The sequence below is a fragment of the Magnolia sinica genome, chromosome 9 (assembly GCF_029962835.1).
Source record: "Magnolia sinica isolate HGM2019 chromosome 9, MsV1, whole genome shotgun sequence".
NCBI lineage: Eukaryota > Viridiplantae > Streptophyta > Magnoliopsida > Magnoliales > Magnoliaceae > Magnolia > Magnolia sinica.
In genome coordinates this window covers 42,388,652-42,409,628 of record NC_080581.1, presented here as the reverse complement: position 1 = coordinate 42,409,628, position 20,977 = coordinate 42,388,652, and the positions used below count along the sequence as shown (strand labels likewise).

Here is a 20,977-nt window from a genome sequence, read left to right as displayed (position 1 = left end):
TCTTAAAAAAAAAAAAAAAAAAAAACTGTCAAAAACAGCAGTAAGACCACTCAAAATGACAAAGGCCATAGCTAAAACAGTACTCAAAATGCACATAAAGCCTGCACAAATTATCTTATAATGAAAATCCCTTCTTGTTATTCACAACTTCACTTAACTCTGCAATAATCATTATAATAAATGGGAACCGGGAATCAATGAAAGCTTCCCACCCCAATTCAACCACACCTGCTTGAATCATCCACCTACTCTGTTGGTGACGGTCTGGTAGAGGGACCTAAGCTGTTTCCATCCCCTTCGACCTATCACTGCGCTCCAACAGCTGATTCACCTGATCAATATGACCTTGGATACGGTTGTCCAAAATTAGGGAGACCAGAAGTGACTCAACATCTTTCTCCGGCACGTTGAGTTCCTTTGATATGAAGGGGATCCGGATCCTTGTGTATGGTTTGATGAGCTTAAGTATTACTTGGGTTCTGATATTCTTCAACAGATCCTTAATATAATTTCGGATGAAAGGATCATCCATGATTGTTCTTCTGTTGCTCTTCAAGATTTTCTCAAACTCAAATATCTCATTTCTATGATATGCTACTATCAGATTTGTCATTGCTAAGATTTCGGGGTCATTTTTGTATGGTTTCGCCTCTTGCCCATCAAAAGGGTTCACTTCAGATTCCATTAGCATGTTGGCCAGAACCAAATATTTTAGGCACTAAATACGTCGTTGATTCCTAGCTTCATCGTAGTTCTTAAAAGCTTCAAAGAAATCAGTGGCTGCCTCTGCCCATTGACGCTCTGCCATGTGCATTTTCCCACCACATTCGTGAATTATACTCATGATACATGGATGGGGTATTGCTGATTTTATCGGGAGTGCTTGTTGGTACGGTTGCTTGAGTTTCTTGTCAGTCTTTGTTTCAGTGTACATTTGGATCTCAATGGCATAGACCTCCAAAAGTTAGGTGCCTTTCTTCTGATCATCTGTACCATCTTCTCTTCGACAAGATTTGTAGAGTTCCTTCAATATCTTATTCATCCGCCGATATTCCCCCATGTCGAACCAAATCTTACAGAGCTTGAGATTTGTCTTAAACCACAGTCTTTCACTCTTTGCTTCCTTAAGGGCCTTCAGCATGGTCTAATAGAACTCTTGTAGAAGACCAAAGTTTTGGCTTGCTGACCCAGAAACAGAATCCATTATGTTATTTATACACTTTTCACTGTAATTCCTTGTTACAGCTGATTTGATGTATGTCAGCATCACCCTATAAGAGTCCATCATCTCTTTGTACTTCCCCAGCCAATAATAGAGTTTAACAGTATACTTTAACTCTTTGAATCCCCACTCTGCCTTCTCAGGTTACATGCAAACTACTTCAGCAAAACCAGCAAGTGCTCCCTCTGGATCAGTTTCCACTAAACCTTTGGATTTGTAGTACTGATTCTGGATATCGACATCCTGCTCCTCGGGTTCCTCCTCAGAGTACTCGAAACCATAATCCTCCATATCTGCATCGGAACCCATGATTTCAAATCGGTGTTGCCACCGCAAGGATTTAGCAGATGTAGTGTTTGGATTCAAGAGAAAGAGTGATAGATTATCGAGCCTTCAAGGATTCCATTTGTTAAGAAGATAAACCCTAGAAAATGATTCTAGGGTTTGAATGATTTCGGAGTTTCTTTCGAAGATTTGGGAGGAAAGACAAACTCCGCTCTCCCTTTTCTTCACTCATTCATTAGCAGACCACTATATGGTCGAGAACAGCAGTCAGTGATTTCAGATAAGTCTTTCGCTTCTTCCAGTGATTTTGTAAGTCTTTTGCTTCTTCTAAGATGTTATTGAGAAATCCTTATGCCAACAAAAGAAAAATGTTTTGTAAACATACATGAAAGAAAAAATTTCCTGCAGGGAATTGTTTTCACAGTCAAAATTGTCTAATCACTACTCTTCATTTTCTTGAAAATTTTCTCAACAGGTCCTACTGACTCTACCTGTAATCTAACATTAGTAGAGGTGTACACGAGTTGAAAATACTCATTTACTCGCTCGACTTGACTCGAAAATACTCAACTCGACTCTGCTCAAAGTGAGTTAGAGCCGAGTATGAGTAGAATTTAGGTACTTAAAATGAGTACGAGCCGAGCAAGAGCATGAACATACTTGACTCGATACTCGACTCAATACTCGACTCGGTACTCGACCAGGGGTATAAATACCCTTCTATTACATTTCACGCCCGCCCTTTCAAACTTCAAAAATGCTAACCATCCCCCTCCCATTGCCATACTAGCGCCCAGTGGCCATCCCCATCCGGACGTCACTCCTCCTCCTCCTCCTCCTCTCTCTCTCTCTCCTTCCTGCCGTGCTCGTCCAGTCGTCCCTGCCCTACCCTGCTCGCCCGGTGCCGCAGCTCCTCCTTGTCGCTCGTCCATGCCCGTCCGATGTGGTAGATCGTCCTTGCCGTCGGTCGTCCCTACTGCTCGACCTTGCCCTCTCTGGTGCCGGTCGTCCGGTCCCGACCGTAGCTTGCCCGGTAAGCACCTATCCAGTGGGCCTTTTTTGGACAGTTACATTTACAAATTTTTTTTTTTTAAAAAAAAAAAACAATATTTTGGGACTAATTTAGATGTAATCTAAGCTTTAACAGTGGATTTCAAACCACTCTATGAGGGAATTTGAAACCCCCATTTACTTTGAGATGCCAAACAACCAAGAGATTTAAAATCTCCTCAAATTCCTTGAATCCATGGTGTCAAACGACCCTTAAGTGTCTGATTTTCCTCCCATTTCTCTTCTATCATTATGGATGAGAGAAGATGAGTTAAGTTCAAGTCAGGTTTAGAGGCTAGAAAATCGTATGGCAATTGGCACTTGAAAACTCTACTCGAACTCGGCTCAGAATCTGCTTGGACTCTGCTCGTACTCGACTCGGCTCGGGCTTGCTCGACCCAAGTCGAGTATGAGCTAGGGCTAAGCATATCGAGCACAAGCACGAGCAGAGCAATACTCAACTTGTGTACACCTCTAAACATAAGCTATTATGTAAAAACTTATTATCAATCCTTTAAGATTCCATTAGCATGAATGATTTTGCATTATGCAGCTTGCTTCTTTCTACATACTGAGCAAAAATTCATTGTGTGAAGAGATAGGGTCTTCTAATTCTCACTGGTTGTGATGCTTGTGTATAGGTCCGCACCATGAGTGTCACGCCCCAAACTCGGAAAACGGGCTCACAAAATTCCCGATCGCCGAACCCGGCGCCAACGGCCTCCGTAGTGCCCCATTCTCAGCTCCTAGCATTCTTATGCCAGATTCCGATCCTGGGATCCTACAAGGAGGATTTTCAGTTTGAATTTTTTTGTAATAGAGCATAACCACAAGCATAACCAAGTCACAAAACAACATCACCACATATCCACTATATCAAAAACTTTAAGTATAATGCATAAAGGGAAATACAGGGTGATCAAAAAGCTCCAAAATGATCTGATACGCACTCCTGCCTCAGCGCTGCTGTGATCCAATGACACCTACATGCAACGGTCGTGCATAAGCTTACAAAAGCTTAGAGGGTGGTGTAAGTGTATGCGCAAGGCAAGTGCCAAGTATACAATATCAGAGTAATGCGAAATATGCGGTAAGTCTATGAATACAATCAGCCATACCAAGGCTATGTGATGTGAGGCATGAATGCTATCAGTTATACCAAGGCCATGCGATGCGAGGCCTATGTAGCCAAATGTCGTATGCGAGATGCAAAGCAAGCATGCCAGTCCTCATCAAGTACACATATCAATACAGTTTCTCTCTAGGATATCACCGGGGTCTAGTACACTCCACACTGACTGCCGCCTCCCTAATCGCACAGCCCAGCAAGTGTAAGAGACCACACTATCCGCCTGACCAGTAGTATGTCAATACCTACCCGGCTCATAGATAGCGGACTCATTTGCAAGCTGGTCAAACTCAGCCTAGCTTATAGCCCCCTCACTCGGGAGACATGGCCTACTGGTATTCTGCACTCGGGCGCTCGTGTATCCATTCGGTTTAGATGTTGGAGCATCTCTTGGTACTAAAAAGGTTCTAGGACTTTCACTCAAGGACATCCTAAATGCCCACGGTGCAAGAACCAAGTTTTTCGATATCCGATACGGCCATCAACGATGTGCCTGTGGAGTCACGACCCTGATGTCACTAGGGCGTACAATGATCATGACACACAAATGCGAGACGCATGAATCACACCATCAGTCATGTAGCAATCTTGCGCGTACCACGCGATCATGTGGATCACTCCGTGTCATAAGGAGTCTCGTAAATGTCTCAGCCCAACGGTTTATGCTATGATTAAACATTCCTCATATCAAGCATACATATGATGCGTATGAGCATGAATCATGGAGCTATACTAAGTATGATATATGGTGATGAACTATCCTTCCAATGAGGATAAGCTTAGATGGCCTACACATAACAAGTATGGGCCTATCAATGGGCCCTAGGGAGAGTTATAATGCGGATATTTAACCAACAATATTCTTACAATGTGGACGTCAAACGATCATTGCTCCTAAGGCACGGCCCGTCATAAATATCATTACACGAACGACGGTGGAATCACACATTGCAAAGGACCTTAAGTACATCCCATTAGGCCTTAAATACATCAAATGGGCCGCATAACCTGGGCCTTATATTCATCAAGTGGGCTGCATCAATGAGCCGCACCAATGGGCCTTTTGTACATTGAAATGAGCCATAATCCATGGGCCTTAAATACATCAAATGGGCCGCATAACCTGGGCCTTATATGCATCAAGTGGGCCTCAACGGAAGGCCATAAATACATCAAGATGGGCCTTATATATATATATATATATATATATATATATATATATATATATATATATATATATATATATATATATATATATATATCAAGGTGGGCCTCATCAAAGGGCCATAAATACATCAAGATGGGCCTCATACAAACCCAAAAAGAGTCATATTGAAGGATCATTTGGACCATATCACAAATAGTAGTGGAGATAATAATTCTCACTGTTTAAACAAATCACAGGGCCCACTGTCAAGTTTATTTTCCACTCGATCTAATCATAAGGTCTTAAAGACCTGGATTAAGAGGGAAAACAAATATCATATTGGTCTAAACCCTGTAGTCCAAGGGTTTTAATGGTGGACGTTCAAATTCCACTATTTTCGATAATGTGGTCCACCTGATCCTAGATCTGTCTCATTTTTAGCCTCCAGCCTTAAGACAAGCTTGCCAAATGGCTGGGTGGTTTGGATGCAACACATGCATCATAGTGGGTCCCATAGGGATGGACGGCATAGATAAAGCAGGTGGGACCCACATACTTGGTGACGCCACTACAGCAGCTAAGTAGTGAGGTACACCAACCGTCCCACCTGCCCATGCATGGGGAGGTGTGGTATACAATACATACATCAGTGGGTCCCACGTGGGGCCCACCATAACAATTGTTTTCCATCCAATCTGTTTATAAGGTCACATAGACCGGAATGAAGAGGAAAAATAAATTTCATAATAATCTAAAACCTCTGTGAAGACCCAAATGGGTTTCAATGGCAGACGTTCAATATCACACTGTTTCCTGTGATGTGGACCACCTGAGCTTCGTATAAGGCTGATTTAAGGGGGGCCCACCGTTTGGAAAGGGGCCCACCTAATGCACAGTGTTAATGTTCAACCCACATCATGATGGGGCCCACGGTCCCTGGCCAGCACGTCCAGCGCAGCAGGACGCTGTGCGTCCTCTGAACAGCAGCAGTGCCTGCTGCACATAGTCATTTTTTCTTAAACAAAACCGTTTTCTCACGATTTTTCCTAAGTGGGGTCCACATCAGGTGGATCCACTCCAGCCGTTGCATTTCATGGCTCAAGACAGACTAATCAAGCCCAATATGTGGTATGTTTTGGCATGTAAGAAATTTAAAGTGGCCCTTAACAAATTTTAACGGTAAAGATCACCATTTTCTATGTTATGGCCTGCCAGAACATCGGATTAACTTCATTTTTTGGCTCAACGCCTAAAATGAGCTAGGAAATGGAATGGATGACGTGGATTAGTCTCATACATCAAGGTGGGGCCTGCATAAGAAGACCACCCAAAATGTTTGTTGAATCAAGCTAATATTTTTATTTTCAGTTCATGTCCAGCGTCCCTGGACGCTGGACGGTTTGGGAACCACACATACATTTAAGGTGGGCCCCACCTATAGATGTGGGCCACCAAAAAAAGGTTGGATGGCATGGGTAATACATACATCAAGATGGGGTTCATCCGAGTGGGCCACATGGCCACATCATCACACAAAATGAAAAGAAGAGAGAGAAAGAGAGAGGGACACGTGTGATGGAGGGCTCTGCCACTATGAGCCCTCCCTTTCCATGCATTCAATCATACATCAAGTGGGTCCTAATACATGTGGGCCCACCAAAATAAAAATTAATGGTGGAGATTCCCTCTCCACCAAAATGGAAGGTCTAAATGACCTCTTCAAGCTAGAAAAGTAAACATCATAATGGGGTCCATGGAGATTGGCCCCATCATGGAATGATCAAGTGAATCATAGTGGGTCATCGGCCACATCTAGGGTCCAAAGTGAGATCCATACCATCAATCAGTATGCCTCACTTGGCCCATCTTCAAAGCATGAAAATCTAGCCTATAAAGCACCCACCGTTCGATCTTCTTGGTCCGATGGAACGCCGATCTCCTTGTGTTTCACTTTGATGGAGAGGATGAGAAATGAAGGGCTAGGATGATGGATTTTGGGTTGAAAAGTGGGCCACACAACACTCTTTTTCTCTCCTTGAAAAAACTTGGACGTGGGATGTTTTTTGCTTGGGAAAGTGAGTTTGAGAAATGAGAGAGAGGGGGTTGGTTGTAAGAGAGAGGTGATGGATGTGAGTGATGGATGTGAGGTGATAGTGTACTTGACATGAGAGTTGACTTGGTGGTTGCTTGACTTGGGGAGAAAAAAAGTATGGGTTGCTCTTGTACTTGACATGAGGTGATTGATTGATTGATTGAGTGATGGATTGATGGGACATGATGTAGAGATTCTCTTAAGATTGTAAACGTGCAGTGTTTTCCTCGAACTGAACGCGGGCCCACATATTCTGACTTGGGTATCGGGTCGGTGTGCTAGTCACAGCATTGGAATCGCAGTGATGGCGCGGTCGCTAAGATACAGGTCTCGGATTGAGCCAACTCAATTCTACGGAATACGACTTAGGGTTGCACATAAACGTCGATTATAGGTCGCGACTTGTCGTAATTCGTCGGGAAGGATCGCGGGAGTAGACGGAACAGTAGGTACTAGGATACGGGCCTTACAGCTCTCCCCACTTAATAAAAATTTTATCATTGAAATTTACTCTACCATCGTAACTAAACATAACTCATAAGAGAATAGTAACATCATATATGATCAAAACACAATACATCATATAATCAAACATTGAAAAGATGGAGATAACGCTCTCAAATCTCCGCCTCGTGCTCCCAAGACACCTCATACACATTATGATGGCCCCCCTGCACCTTCACTAAGGGAATGACCTTGGTCCGAAGGACCTGCTCCTTCCGATCGAGGATACGAACTGGCTATTCAATGTAAGAAGCGTCCTCACGAACCCCCAACGGCTGCCAATCAATAACGGGAATGATGTCTGACCCATACTTCCTCAACATAGAGACATGAAAGACGTTGTGGATGCCAAACAACTGAGATGGCAAGGTAAGCCGATAGGCCACGGCGCCAATGCGATCAGTGATCTCGAAAGGTCCCATGAATCTCGGGGCAAGCTTGTCCTTTGCTCTAAAATGAACCATACCCTTCATGGGTGAGACCTTGAGATACACATGGTCCCCAACGGCAAACTCCAAGGGACGACGCCGACGGTCAGCAAAACTCTTCTGTAGGCTCTGAGCTGTGTGCATCATATGCCTAATGATATCAATAGCCTATGATGTCTGCTGCATAAGCTCGAGACCTAGGAGACGTCGCTCTCCAATCTCGGTCCAACAACTCAAAGATATGCATGGTCTGTCATATAATGCCTCAAAAGAAGTTATGCCAATGGTCGCCTGATAGCTGTTGTTGTACGCGAACTCAGCCAATCGCAGATGCTCGTCCCAACTACCTGAGAAATCAATCGCGCAGGCCCGAAGCATATCCTCAAGGATCTGGTTGACCCTCTTGGTCTGGCCATCGGTCTGCAGATGATACGTGGTGCTGAGCTGCAAAATAGTCCTCATCGCTCTCTGGAAGCTCTTCCAAAACTGAGACGTGAACCTCGGGTCTCGATCTAAAATGATCAAGACATGAACACCGTGATGTCTCACGATCTCATCAACAAACATCTTAGCGAGCCGATTTGCATGTCAGGTCTCACGAATCGTAAGAAAATGTACCGACTTCATCAGATGGTCCACAATAACCCAAATGGCGTCATGATCGCCCTGTGTCTTTGGCAAACCTATGACAAAATCGGTAGATATGTGCTCCCACTTCCACATCGGAACGCTTAACAGCTGCAATAGACCAAGGGGTCTCTGATGATCAGCCTTGATACGCTAGCATGTGTCACACTCTGCCACAAAATTGGCTATCTAGCGCTTCATCCCCGACCAAAAATACTAACGCCTCGTATCGCGATACATGTTCGTTGAATTAGGGTGGATAGAGAACTCGACGCAACTCAGGAATATCCGGAACATATAACCGGTCTCTAAAGTGAAGTCCACCATCTGAACCAATTTGCTAGTCTGATTGACTCTCAGACACTGCATCTGCCTGATAACTTTGCACTGACACATCTGCCTACTGAGCCTCGATCACCCTTGCGACAAGAGAGGGTTAAATCGATAGGCTCAATAACTGAACGATAGAAGACTGCAAACCAAACTTGAAGTCATACTCTATTATATCCTCAAGCATCCTCCACTCTTGAACCATCATATGCGCCACCAAGCCTCGTGGCTGATGGCTGAGGGCATTCGCCACCATGTTCGCCTTGCCTGGGTGATACTAGAGATCAAAATCATAGTCTTTCAGGAGCTCCATCCAACGCCTCTACCTCATGTTCAGCTTGGACTGAGAGAACAGATACTTCAAGCTCTTATGGTCGGAGAAGAGCTCGAACCTCACCCCATAAAGATAGTGCCTCCACACCTTCAGTACGAAGGCAACTGCTATCAGCTCCAAATCATACATGGGGTAGTTCAGCTCATGGACCTTAAAATGACGAGACGCATAAGCCACTGGCTTCCCGTGTTGCATCAGGACAGCACCCAAGCCAACTTGCGAGTGAGGACAGGAGCGGACGTGAGGCAGTCCTTCAACTCCATAAATACCTACTCACAAGCATCGCTCCAAACGAACTCTTTTAGTAGTAGCCCACCAAACCAAGGAAACTGCGGACCTCGAATGCGTTCGTGGGCTGGCCCCACTGACGCACGGCATCAATCTTCGAGGGGTCCACTGCGATGCCCTGCCTCATCACCACATGACTGAGGAACTTCACCTCCTCCTGCCAGAACTTGCACTTCTCCAGCTTCGCGTAAAGCTACTGTGTACGGAGGGTCTGCAAGGTAAGGTCCAGATGCCGCTCACGCTCTTCACGGGTCCTCGAATATATCAGAATGTCGTCAATAAAGACTACGACAAACTGATCGAGATACAGACGGAAGACCTCATTCATCAAATGCATGAATACTGCAGGCGCATTGGTCAGTCTGAAGGACATAACCTGGAACTCAAAATAACCATAGCGCGTCCTAAAGGCTGTCTTCGGGATATCCTCATCTCAGACCCGAACCTGATGATAACCGGACCTCAAGTCTATCTTCGAAAAGAACTGCGCCTCCTGCAACTGATCAAACAAATCATCGATCCTCGGGAGTGGGTACTTGTTCTTGATCGTGACTTTGTTGAGCTCGCGGTAATCTACGCAAAGCCTCAACGGGTCATCCTTCTTCTTCACGAAGAGTACCGACACTCCCCACGGTGAACTGCTCGGATGGATAAAGCCTAACTCATGCAACTCGTCCAACTGCTTCTACAATTCTTGTAACTCCAACGATGCTATACGATACGGGCCTTCGAAATAGGCGCAGTACTGGGCACGAGATCAATCTGGAATTCGTTGTACCGATGAGGTGGTAACCCCGAAATCTCCTGAAACACATCGGGAAACCACAAACGACTGGCAACTAGTCAATACTCAAAGTAACTGACTCCTCAATGGCATACGACAATAGGAAGGAAAGCTGCTCTCCTCTGAGCTCGGCAACAAACTCCAACTCTAGCACGCCCGATATATAGAACGTGACTGTCCTCGCGGAGCAGTCCAATATGGCATGGTACTCGGTGAGCCAATCCATGCTCAGGATGACATCAAACTCGAACATCGACAATACGAATAGAACAGCAGGCAAAAAGATATCCTCAATCAGAACGGGGGAAGATGCGCAAAATTGACCTAACACTGCAGTCTTCCCTAAGGGCGTCGATACTGACAATCCCTTGCGGGCAGACCTCATTGGCAAACCTGTCGATCGGCAGAAATCCTCGGCCACAAAAGAATGCGATGCACCAGAATCAAACAATACACGTGCAATGCATGTAGAAACAAAGAGAGTACCCTCGAAGACCCCTCCTGATGACTGAGGGTCCTACTAGGCGGCATAAAATCTACCCTGGGCTAGTTGGGGAGGTACAGGTCCCCTCTGAGGTCTCTTCTACTGCTACTGTTTCCGCTATGGCGGCCTGACCTGCTGCCTCTGCTGCTGCGGGGGACCTACAGGAGGTTGGTGCTGCGGTCGCTGCTGCTAATGTGGGGGCTGTCGCAGAGGTTGATACGGTGCCCTCGGCTGCTACCGCTGTGGATGGGGATACTCGTGCCTATGATGTCCTGTCCTACCGCACCCAAAGCAAGTACCTGAAAATGGTCCCGGTGGTGGTGCTGGGGGTGCCACTGGTGCTCGGAATACTGGGCGGGTCATGCGTCGCTGCTATGGACGATGCTGCTGCTGCTGGGAGCTACCAAAGGGCACCTTCCTCTTCTGGTCTCCCCTCAGGTCACGGGCTCTCTGCAAACCGGCCCAATCTAACTCGTAGATCTGGGACCTTTCCACAATCTGCTCAAACGTAGGAAGCATGTGTCCGATCACACGGCTCTTGAGGGCGGGACACAAACTGTTCTCAAAATGATGGGCCTTCTGCCCTTCATCATCAACAAGGTATGTCGCGAATCTCAATAGTGCGACAAAACATGCCTCATACGGGGACACAGTCATGTCCCCCTGGACCAGAGTATCAAACTCTAATGCGAGTTGCTGCCGCACATGCTCAGGAAAGAACTTTCGATCAAACTGGTCTATAAAGTCCTCCCAGGTCCACATGAAATTGGCCACTACCACTCGGGCTAGAGATGCCCACCAATGCTGAGCCTCACCCTAGAGAAGAAATACGGCTAATGGGACTCGCTGCTGGGTAGTACATCTCATGGTGTCGAATATCTTCTCCACCTCGGAGCACCATATCTCTGCTGCAGTAGGGTCTGGCTCGCCTCAAAAACGTGGGGGATCGTGCTGTCGGAAGTCCTTGAGAAGGGCACTCGCACGCTCCTGCTCGGCCTCGGCTGGTGTAACAGTGGGACACCTGATCTGCCCCTGAAGAATAGCGGTCATTGCCTGTAGCATCTGCTGCAGCTGGGCAGCACTCATAGGTATGGTTGGATCCGCACCGGTCTCAGGTAAAGGAGTAGCATCCTTAGGCTAGAAAGTAGGAATATCTGGTAGTGGAGCGAGAATCGCAGGTGGTAGAGCGGGATTCACTCGGGTCGCTCTTCTAGGCGGCATGTACTACAAGAAGGAACAAGGGCCTATCAGCCTTGAGAATTCTCGAAGGCATAAATGTTAAGGGTCGATGTCAGAAAATTGCTAAGTTATTCAGACTCGGAACCCATTCATTCTAAGTTCATAGTAGATATGTGATGTGATCCTTAGGTGTTCCCAAGTTATGCTCTGATACCAACTTCTGTCACGCCCCAAACTCAGAAAATGGGCTCACAAAATTTCCAATTGCCTAACCCGGTGCTGACAGCCTATGTAGTGCCCCATTCTCGGCTCCCGGCATTCATATGCTAAATTCCGATCCTGGGATCCTACAAGGAGGATTTTCATTATGAATTTTTTTGTAATAGAGTACAACCACAAGCGTAACCAAGTCACAAAACAACATCACCACATATCCACTATATCAAAACTTTAAGTACAATGTGGAAAGGAAAACACAGGGTGATCAAAAAGCTCCAAAATGATCTGATACGCACCCCTGCCTCAGCGCTGTTGCGATCCAACAACACCTGCACGCAACGGTCGTGCATAAGCTTATAAAAGCTTAGAGGGTGGTGTAAGTGTGTGCGCAAGGCAAGTATCAAGTATACAATATTAGAGTAATGCGAAAATATACGGTAAGTCTATGAATACAATCAGCCATACCAAGGCTATATGATGCGAGACATGAATGCTATCGGCCATACCAAGGCCATGCGATGCGAGGCCTATGTAGCCAAATGTCATATGTGAGATGCAAAGCAAGCATGCCAATCCTCATCAAGTACACATATCAGTACAGTTTCTCTCTGGGATATCACCGGGGTCTAGTACACTCTACACTGACTGTCGCCTCCCTAGCCGTACAGCCCAGCGAGTGAAAAAGACCACACTATCCACCTGACCAGTAGTATGCCAATACCTAACCAGCTCATCGATAGCAGACTCATTTGTGAGCTGGTCAAACTCAACCTAGCTTATAGCCCCCTCACTTAGGCGGATAAGGTCACACCCCCTTTCAACTGATCACGACACAGTGGGAGACGTGGCCTACTTATATTCGGCACTAGGCGCTCATGTATCCACTCATTCTAGACGTTGGAGCATCTCCTGCTACCAAAAGGTTCTGGGACTTTCACCCAAGGACATCCTAAGTGCCCACAATGCTAGAACCAAGTATTTTTGGTATCCAATTCGGCCATCCACGATGTGCCTGTGGAGCCACGACCCTGATGCCACTAGGGTGTACAATGATCATGACACACAAATGCAAGATGCGTGAATCACACTGTCAGTCATGCAGCAATCTTGCACGTACCGCGTGATCATGTGCGCCACTCCGTCTCATAAGGAGTCCTATAAATGTCTCAGCACAACGGCTTATGCTATGATCAAACATTCCTCATATCAAGCATACATATGATGTGTATGGGCATGAATCATGGAGCTATACTAAGCATGATATATGGTGATGAACTATCCTTCCAACGAGGATTGGCTTAGATGGCCTACACACAACAAGTATGGGCCAATTAATGGGCCCTAGGGAGAGTTATAATGTGGACATTTAACCAACATGATTCTTACAATGTGGACGTCAAACCATCATTGCTCCCAAGGCACGGCCCGTCATTAATATCATAATACGAACTACGGTGGAATCACACATTGTAATGGACCTTAAGTACATCCCATTAGGCCTTAAATACATCAAATGGGCCGCATAACCTGGGCCTTATATTCATCAAGTGGGCTACATCAATGGGCCACACCAATGGGCCTTATGTACATTGCAATCGGCCATAATCCAGGGGCCTTGAATACATCACAATGGGCCACATAACCTGGGCCTCATATGCATCATGGTGGGCCTCAACGGAAGGCCATAAATACATCAAGATGGGCCTTATATATATCAAGGTGGGCCTCATCAAAGGGCCACAAATACATCAAGATGGGCCTCATACATACCCAAAAAGAGTCATATTGAAGGATCATTTGGACCATATCACAAATAGTAGTGGAGATAATAACTCTCACTATTTAAACAAATCACAGGGCCCACCATCAAGTTTATTTTCCACTCGATCTAATCATAAGGTCTTAAAGACCTGGATTAAGAGGGAAAACAAATATCATATTGGTCTAAACCCTGTAGTCCAAGGGTTTTAATGGTGGACATTTAAATTCCACTATTTTCGGTAATGTGGTCCACCTGATCCTAGATCTGTCTCATTTTTAGCCTCCAGCCTTAAGACTAGCTTGTAGCTTGCCAAATGATTGGGCGGTTTGGATGCAACACATGCATCATGGTGGGTCCCATAGGGATGGACGACATAGATAAAGCAGGTGGGACCCACAGACTTGGTAACGCCACTACAACAGCTAAGTAGTGAGGTACACCAGTCGTCCCACTTCCCCATGCGTGGGGAGGTGTGGTATGTAAAACATACATCAGTGGGTCCCACGTGGGGCCCACCATAATGTTTGTTTTCTATCCAATCTATTAATAAGGTCACATAGACCGGAATGAAGAGGAAAAATAAATTTCATAATAATCCAAAACCTCTGAGAAGACCCAAATGGGTTTCAAGGGTAGACGTTCAATATCACACTGTTTACTGTGATGTGGGCCACCTGAGCTTCGTATAAGGCTGATTTAAGGGGGGCCCATGGTCCCTGGCCCGCACGTCTAGTGCAGCAGGACGCCGCGTGTCCTCTAGACAGCAGCAGCGCCTGCTGCACATAGTCATTTTTTTCCTTAAACAAAACCGTTTTCTCATGGATTTTCCTAGGTGGGGTCCGCATCAGGTGGATCCACTCCAGCCATTGCATTCCATGGCTCAAGACAGACCAATCAAGCCCAATATGCAGTATGTTTTAGCGTGTAGGAAATTTAAAGTGGCCCTTAACGAATTTAAACGGTAAAGATCACCATTTTCTATGCTATGGCCTACCAGAACATCGGATTAACTTCATTTTTTGGCTCAACGCCTAAAATGAGCTAGGAAATGGAATGGATGGTGTGAATTAGTCTCATATATCAAGGTGGGGCCTGCATAAGCAGCCCACCCAAAATGCTTATTGAATCAAGCTACTATTTTTATTTTCAGTTCACGTCTAGCATCCCTGGACGCTGGACGGTTTGGGCACCATACATACATTTAAGGTGGGCCCCACTTATAGACATGGGCCACCAAAAAAGGTTGGATGGCATGGGTAATACATACATCAAGATGGCGTTCATCCGAGTGGGCCACACGGCCACATCATCACACAAAATGGAAAGAAGAGAGAGAAAGAGAGAGAGAGAGGGACACGTGTGATGGAGGGCTCCGCCACTATGAGCCCTCCCTTTCCATGCATTCAATAATACATCAAGTGGGTCCCAATACATGTGGGCATGTGAGTTGACTTAGTGATAGTGTGAGTGATGGATGTAAGAGAGAGGTGATGGATGTGAGTGATGGATGTAAGGTGATAGTGTACTTGACATGTGAGTTGACTTAGTGGTTGCTTGACTTGGTGAGAAAGAAAGCTTAAGTTGCTCTTGTACTTTACATGAGGTGATTGATTGATTAATGGGACATAATGTAGAGATTCTCTTGGGATTGTAAACAAGCAGTGTTTTCCTCGAATTAAACATGGGCCCACATCTTCTGACCTAGGTATCGGGTCAGTGCGCGAGTCGTGGCATTGAAATCACAGCGATGGCGCGGTCGCTAAGATACAAGTCTCGGATTAAGCCGACTCAATTCTATAGAATATGACTTAGGGTCGTGTGCAAACATCGATTATAGGTCGTAGGTTGCCGGAATCCGTTGGGAAGGATCGGGGGAGTCGACGGAACAGTACGGACTAGGATACGGGCCTTTAGTGAGAGTAGAGAAGCGCTTGAATGAGATAGTGAATAGGTTGAACAAGATAAAAGTTGAGAGGAATCCTGACTTGAGGTATGATTGTTTATCCTAGATTTCATGTCCGAAGATCATATAAAGATTGTCTCTTGATTCTTGACCTTCCAGTTGATGATGCTTCCATTTTCGAGTTCATCCTGAAAATTTTAGCCTGTTATGTTTTGAATGGTGTAAACCTTTTAGTTGGCTTTCTTTCATAGTCATGTCAGGAAGGCTGTAAATTGCTAACTAGTCTTATTTACTTTTAAAATATTTCATGTGGTATTTCCTTCGACCCTTCCATTTCTAAAGTTCACTAGGACTGAATAGACCTCTTCTAAGTTCTCAATTTTTGGCTTCTGCAATCTTCCTGGAATATGTCTTGTACTCCATATGATGTTATGAGCCACTCATGTTTTGTGTTGTTTATGCAGCTGAGCGAGAAGCAGTGAATGCCGTAGAAAGAGCAGAAATGAAACTTCAGCTGAGAGATAAAGTAAGTCATTTCTTCATCGTATTTTGAAGTGCAACATACCAATTTACACGGCATGGGAGAATTCAATCCACTTCTTGATTGAGATTATTTGGAAGCCAAGCAAACTGTACTATTGATTTTGTGCGCTATCAATTTAAATGGCATGGGAGAATTCAATCCATGATGGAGACCACCAGATGAACAACTTTGATTATGGAGCCATGGTTGGAGTTGTACCATTGTTGGGTCCAGAAACAAATGCCGGTTCATTTGATCAAGCATCATGTAATGCCTTGTAATTCCATATCTAGGTTTTATAGGCTCTAATTCACTTATAATTTTCTTTCAATCGTGTATTTTATTGTTTTTTTTGTGTGATTTCTTCTTTGAAAATTTTTAATCAATTAGGTATTCTTTCTGCTTTGTGATTTTTGGTTTGCTTATATTGTTGTATTGGAAAGTGTAATGACCCTAAAAATTTTGTGTTAATCTTTCCTTAGTAGCTTTTTGGGGTAATTAGCGCTATACTCGATTGCTTGTGAAATTTGCATCATTCACTTTAAATTGTATCTGCATGACTTAAAACCTGTAGATTAGTTAGCGCTATGTTACTCTGAAATCTGGGATCCATCGTTAAATCTAGTTGTTCTTGGGATTTTTTGGAAGTTCTGGATCGGACCTGGACCGCGCGTCGAAAGTCCGATAGCGATGATCTTAGGCTGTTGCGGTCGCTTGGTTGGACTTGGTCATCACCTCAAGAATCAAGTCTAGATGATGTTCTGGGTCGATTTGATTGAGTTCGGAGTGAAGAGTGTGAGAACGGTTGGAAATTAATTAAGATTTTATGAAATCTGAGTCGTGTCGCTTGCACGACGATTTTAAGCAATCTGACCGTTGGATTTTGACCCAATTTCACCCTCTGATCAGGAAAGGTGGCCCAGGCATGTCCTTGTGCTTGTGGACCTGATCGAGATTCGGTGACCGTTGAATTGAGTGTGGTCCACCATGGCTGATCTGAAGATCTGGTTGGTACAAAAACTCAGCTTGACCTAGATCCATGGTCAGTGAGCTTAAGTCTGACCTTTCGTGGTAATAGGCCCACCGAAAGTGCTTCGTTGGATCGTGAGAGGCCGGTTTTGGTTATACCCTAAGTATACCTTGGCCCTGGGGTTCTTTTCATTAATATTAGGCCTATTTATAGACCTTAAAACCCTAGCTCTCTTTTCCATACAAATTTCCTAACCCTAGCTAAGAAAGAAAAAGGAAAAGAGAGAGAAAGTGAGAGAGAAGTTGGTGAATCATCTTAGATTCTTTCCTGTTCTTCTTCATCCTTAAACCTTCACTTTAGAATCGTTATTCCGGCGATTCTGAGTCCATCTTTGGGTAAGTTAACCTAACCCTAATCTGTGTTAGAGCTTAGAATAGTCTTGGTGTTATTGTATCTCATTTTTATTCTTGCTTTAGGGTATTCTATCGCCGTTGACGAAGACATATCGTCTGAAATCAGTTCGGTGTTCTTTTCTAGCTTAAGGTGCGGACTTTAATCATATAGGTTATGGTTTTCAAGGCTTTCAATGCCAGTGAATGATTTATTCTTGCTATGGATGAGATTTCACATGCCAAATGTTATGTTTATTTTGCGTTCCTGATATGCATGTGTTATATTGAGATTTGTGTATTCTATGTGTATGTATAAAGTACCGTATGCATATAAAATATGAACCTGTGTTTGCAATGATTATTTGCCGTGTACTTATGCTAATTGTATGTGCGACAACTCCTTGGTAAAAGGAATTGTCTAAATGTGTGTATTTCAACATATGTCATGTATGTTGTATTATGTATCCTAAGTGTTTGTAGAAATGTCTAAATGATCTAAAGTGTGATATATCAACCTAGTATGGGCGTTGAGAAGCGATTCTCAACTCTCCCACTAGTGTGTATGATTTCCTTCTTGCAAGTTACATTCCTTGTTATTTAATTTCAAGTCTTACTTATGTGAAATTCCATGTTAAGTTGATATTCTTCAAATGCTTGCGTACTACATGATTTGAGTTGTTGTTCCATTACTATTCTAAATTGTAGTTATGAATATCTGTTATAGTGTAATGTGTGTGGGACTATGCATTAGTCCAGGAAATCGGCAATCGGCCTTAAGTTCGCGGCTGAGGTTGCTTTCGCCACGTAGGACGTATTAGACGAACCCGAGTCATATTAGAGTTGTCGGTAGTGGTTTGGCCACGCGGAGTGTTTGTGCACTCTATGTCATTCAACCCAACGTGCGTTCGTGCTAATCGAGTTCGTCAAGTAACCCGATTGTTCGATGTATGTTCACCATGTATGGATGCTACTGTTTGAATCTAGGGTACCAAACTTACCAATGAAATCCTATTAACTATGGTACCTTGATCCGCTAAGACTCATGAGCCGGACATGGTGGTATGGAACACCGTGGTCTAGCTGTCGGCCTACGCTAGGGTGACGAGCCTCCCCGTAGTGACCAGTGAGCAACCAAACTCGTGATCCAATTATGGTAGTATGGGACACTATATTCACGCTGTTGGCCTACATTGATTGGTGACGAGCCCTTTGTAGTGACCTCGAGCATACCTGAATACCGCATTGAGGTGACGAGCCTTAATGTAGTAACGAAGGTATGATAGGCGTGCATTAATTGGTGACGAGCCCTTTGCAACAACCTCAAACCATATGATCGTATGAGATTGCCTAGGACTGACAACCCTAGTATGGATCACTGTTTGGATGGTGATATGAGGAAGGTACCTTAGCTTCCCAGTCCTGCTGTATGAAAAGGACTAATAACAACTTGGTAATCATGTTCATGCACCGCATTTGCATGTGCTTTGTAGACGTGGCGCACTTTGAGGTGATGTCATGCGTAACGTAAGATGAAGACGCTGAGGGTGTACGCGTGAGGGCACGCATCATTCTGCATACATCCTTGCATTAACAAGAGTACTTAGGACATGTTTAATTGTTCTGCTTTATCATTACTGCTTGATTGAACTGATAACATGTTAACCTGTGCTTTATTGTTCCACTGAGTTGATCACTCACTCCCACGTTCTGGGGCGGTGTTAAACACCCACCAGACTCTGTCTTAGTTGCTGATGTTGCAGATGTTGATGCGACTTCTGAGGCAGAGCGAGAGATTGATGATGATGAGGCTGCTTTCTCTTTTATGCAGTTTTCAAACGGGTTCTAGTGAGCCTTGTTCTAATGTGCGGGATGCTGGGATTTCTTTTGGGAATTAAATGATGTAATTTAATACTTGTAATTTTGATAGCAACACTTACATTACGACCTGGTATGTGTATGTATTTCAGGGATTCGCACATGTACACACATATGATTCTATAAGTCTTCTGCTTGCTTTCTTCACTTATCCCTGAATTATATCTGCACTTTGGCTTAATCTATTCCATGTTTTATGCACTAATACAGACAACATACATCCATCATTAAATATGTTGCATAAGTGATGTTTTGGAACTCGGGAGCTGAGTTATGCTCGACCCCCGAATTTCAGGGCATTACAGAAAGAAAGAGCCCTTTCGTATCACATGAGCATTGTTTCATGATTTTTGGAAAATCTACTGGGTGGAAATCCCAAGAATTATGAATTATTTTTTTCCTAGCCTAAGACAAATGCAACTTAGATTCTCTTTGGCGGTTGAGATCCAAAACTTATCTAGTCCATTTTCTTTTTGGTCTAACCTTTAGAAAAGTGTGGGTATATGGCCTCGTAATCACGATATTCTAAAAAGACTCACTTTGACAGATTTGATGATGTAGAACATGCAAGATGAGATGATGGATTTGATGGATGTGAGCAACGAAATCTAAGAATCTCTTAGAAGAAGCTACAGTGTACCCAATGACAATGACGAGGATGAACTTTTGGGTGGTGATATGAGATACAATCATTTAGGATATTACTCTCTTCAGTTAGCTTGTATTGTGTGGAATTTTCTTTTTCATTCCTGGTGTTTGTCACCAAATCCTATGAATTCTGCAATGTTAATTTTTCTTTCTTTTGTTTCTGGTTCTCTTCTTTTAACATCACAAAGAGCTTGATGCTTTGGAAGCGGACATGGGAACGAAGACAGAATATGAGGGCGTGCCAGCGTATCTTCAAACTGATAAGGAACCAGATTTGAATGTTGAATCAATTTGCCTTTGGCGCCATTAGGGCATGCAGCAGGGCCCAACAGACAAAATGCCCAAGTAAATTCATCGTCAATAATTTTATCTACATCATTTTCTTCATAAATCGAAGAAGATTTTGCTGATGGCTACCTCTAGTTGTAGGCAGTGTTCGTCGATAATATCGGTGTCACTGCGCTAGCGACACTAAAACCCAAAAGTTTCGTTTCTCTATGAAATATCAGCGAAATTTTCATTATTGTTGATTATTTGGATTCTCGCCGAAAATATCGATTGTATTCTTGTGTAAATACGTAAAAATTGGAAAAAAGTTAACAAAAAAAAAATCCTTGATTTCAGTAATACCTGGTTATCGGAACTCGGAAGAAGAGAATTTGACATCAATTAATAGTTCCCTGTTTGATAGAGGTAAGAAAAATCTCAAAATTTCCCTTTTCTTCTTTTAATTGGAAGACTTTCACAAGATGGATGATTTCGATAAAAAATCTAGGATTTTGGGGATTTCTTCCCGATTTGG

The 20,977-nt window shown here is 44.1% G+C and overlaps 1 pseudogene; it reads right to left on the bottom strand.

The window, feature by feature from the left end:
- Positions 1-237: 237 nt before the first annotated feature.
- Positions 238-1,753, bottom strand: LOC131254973 (COP9 signalosome complex subunit 2-like; annotated as a pseudogene).
- Positions 1,754-20,977: the final 19,224 nt, after the last annotated feature.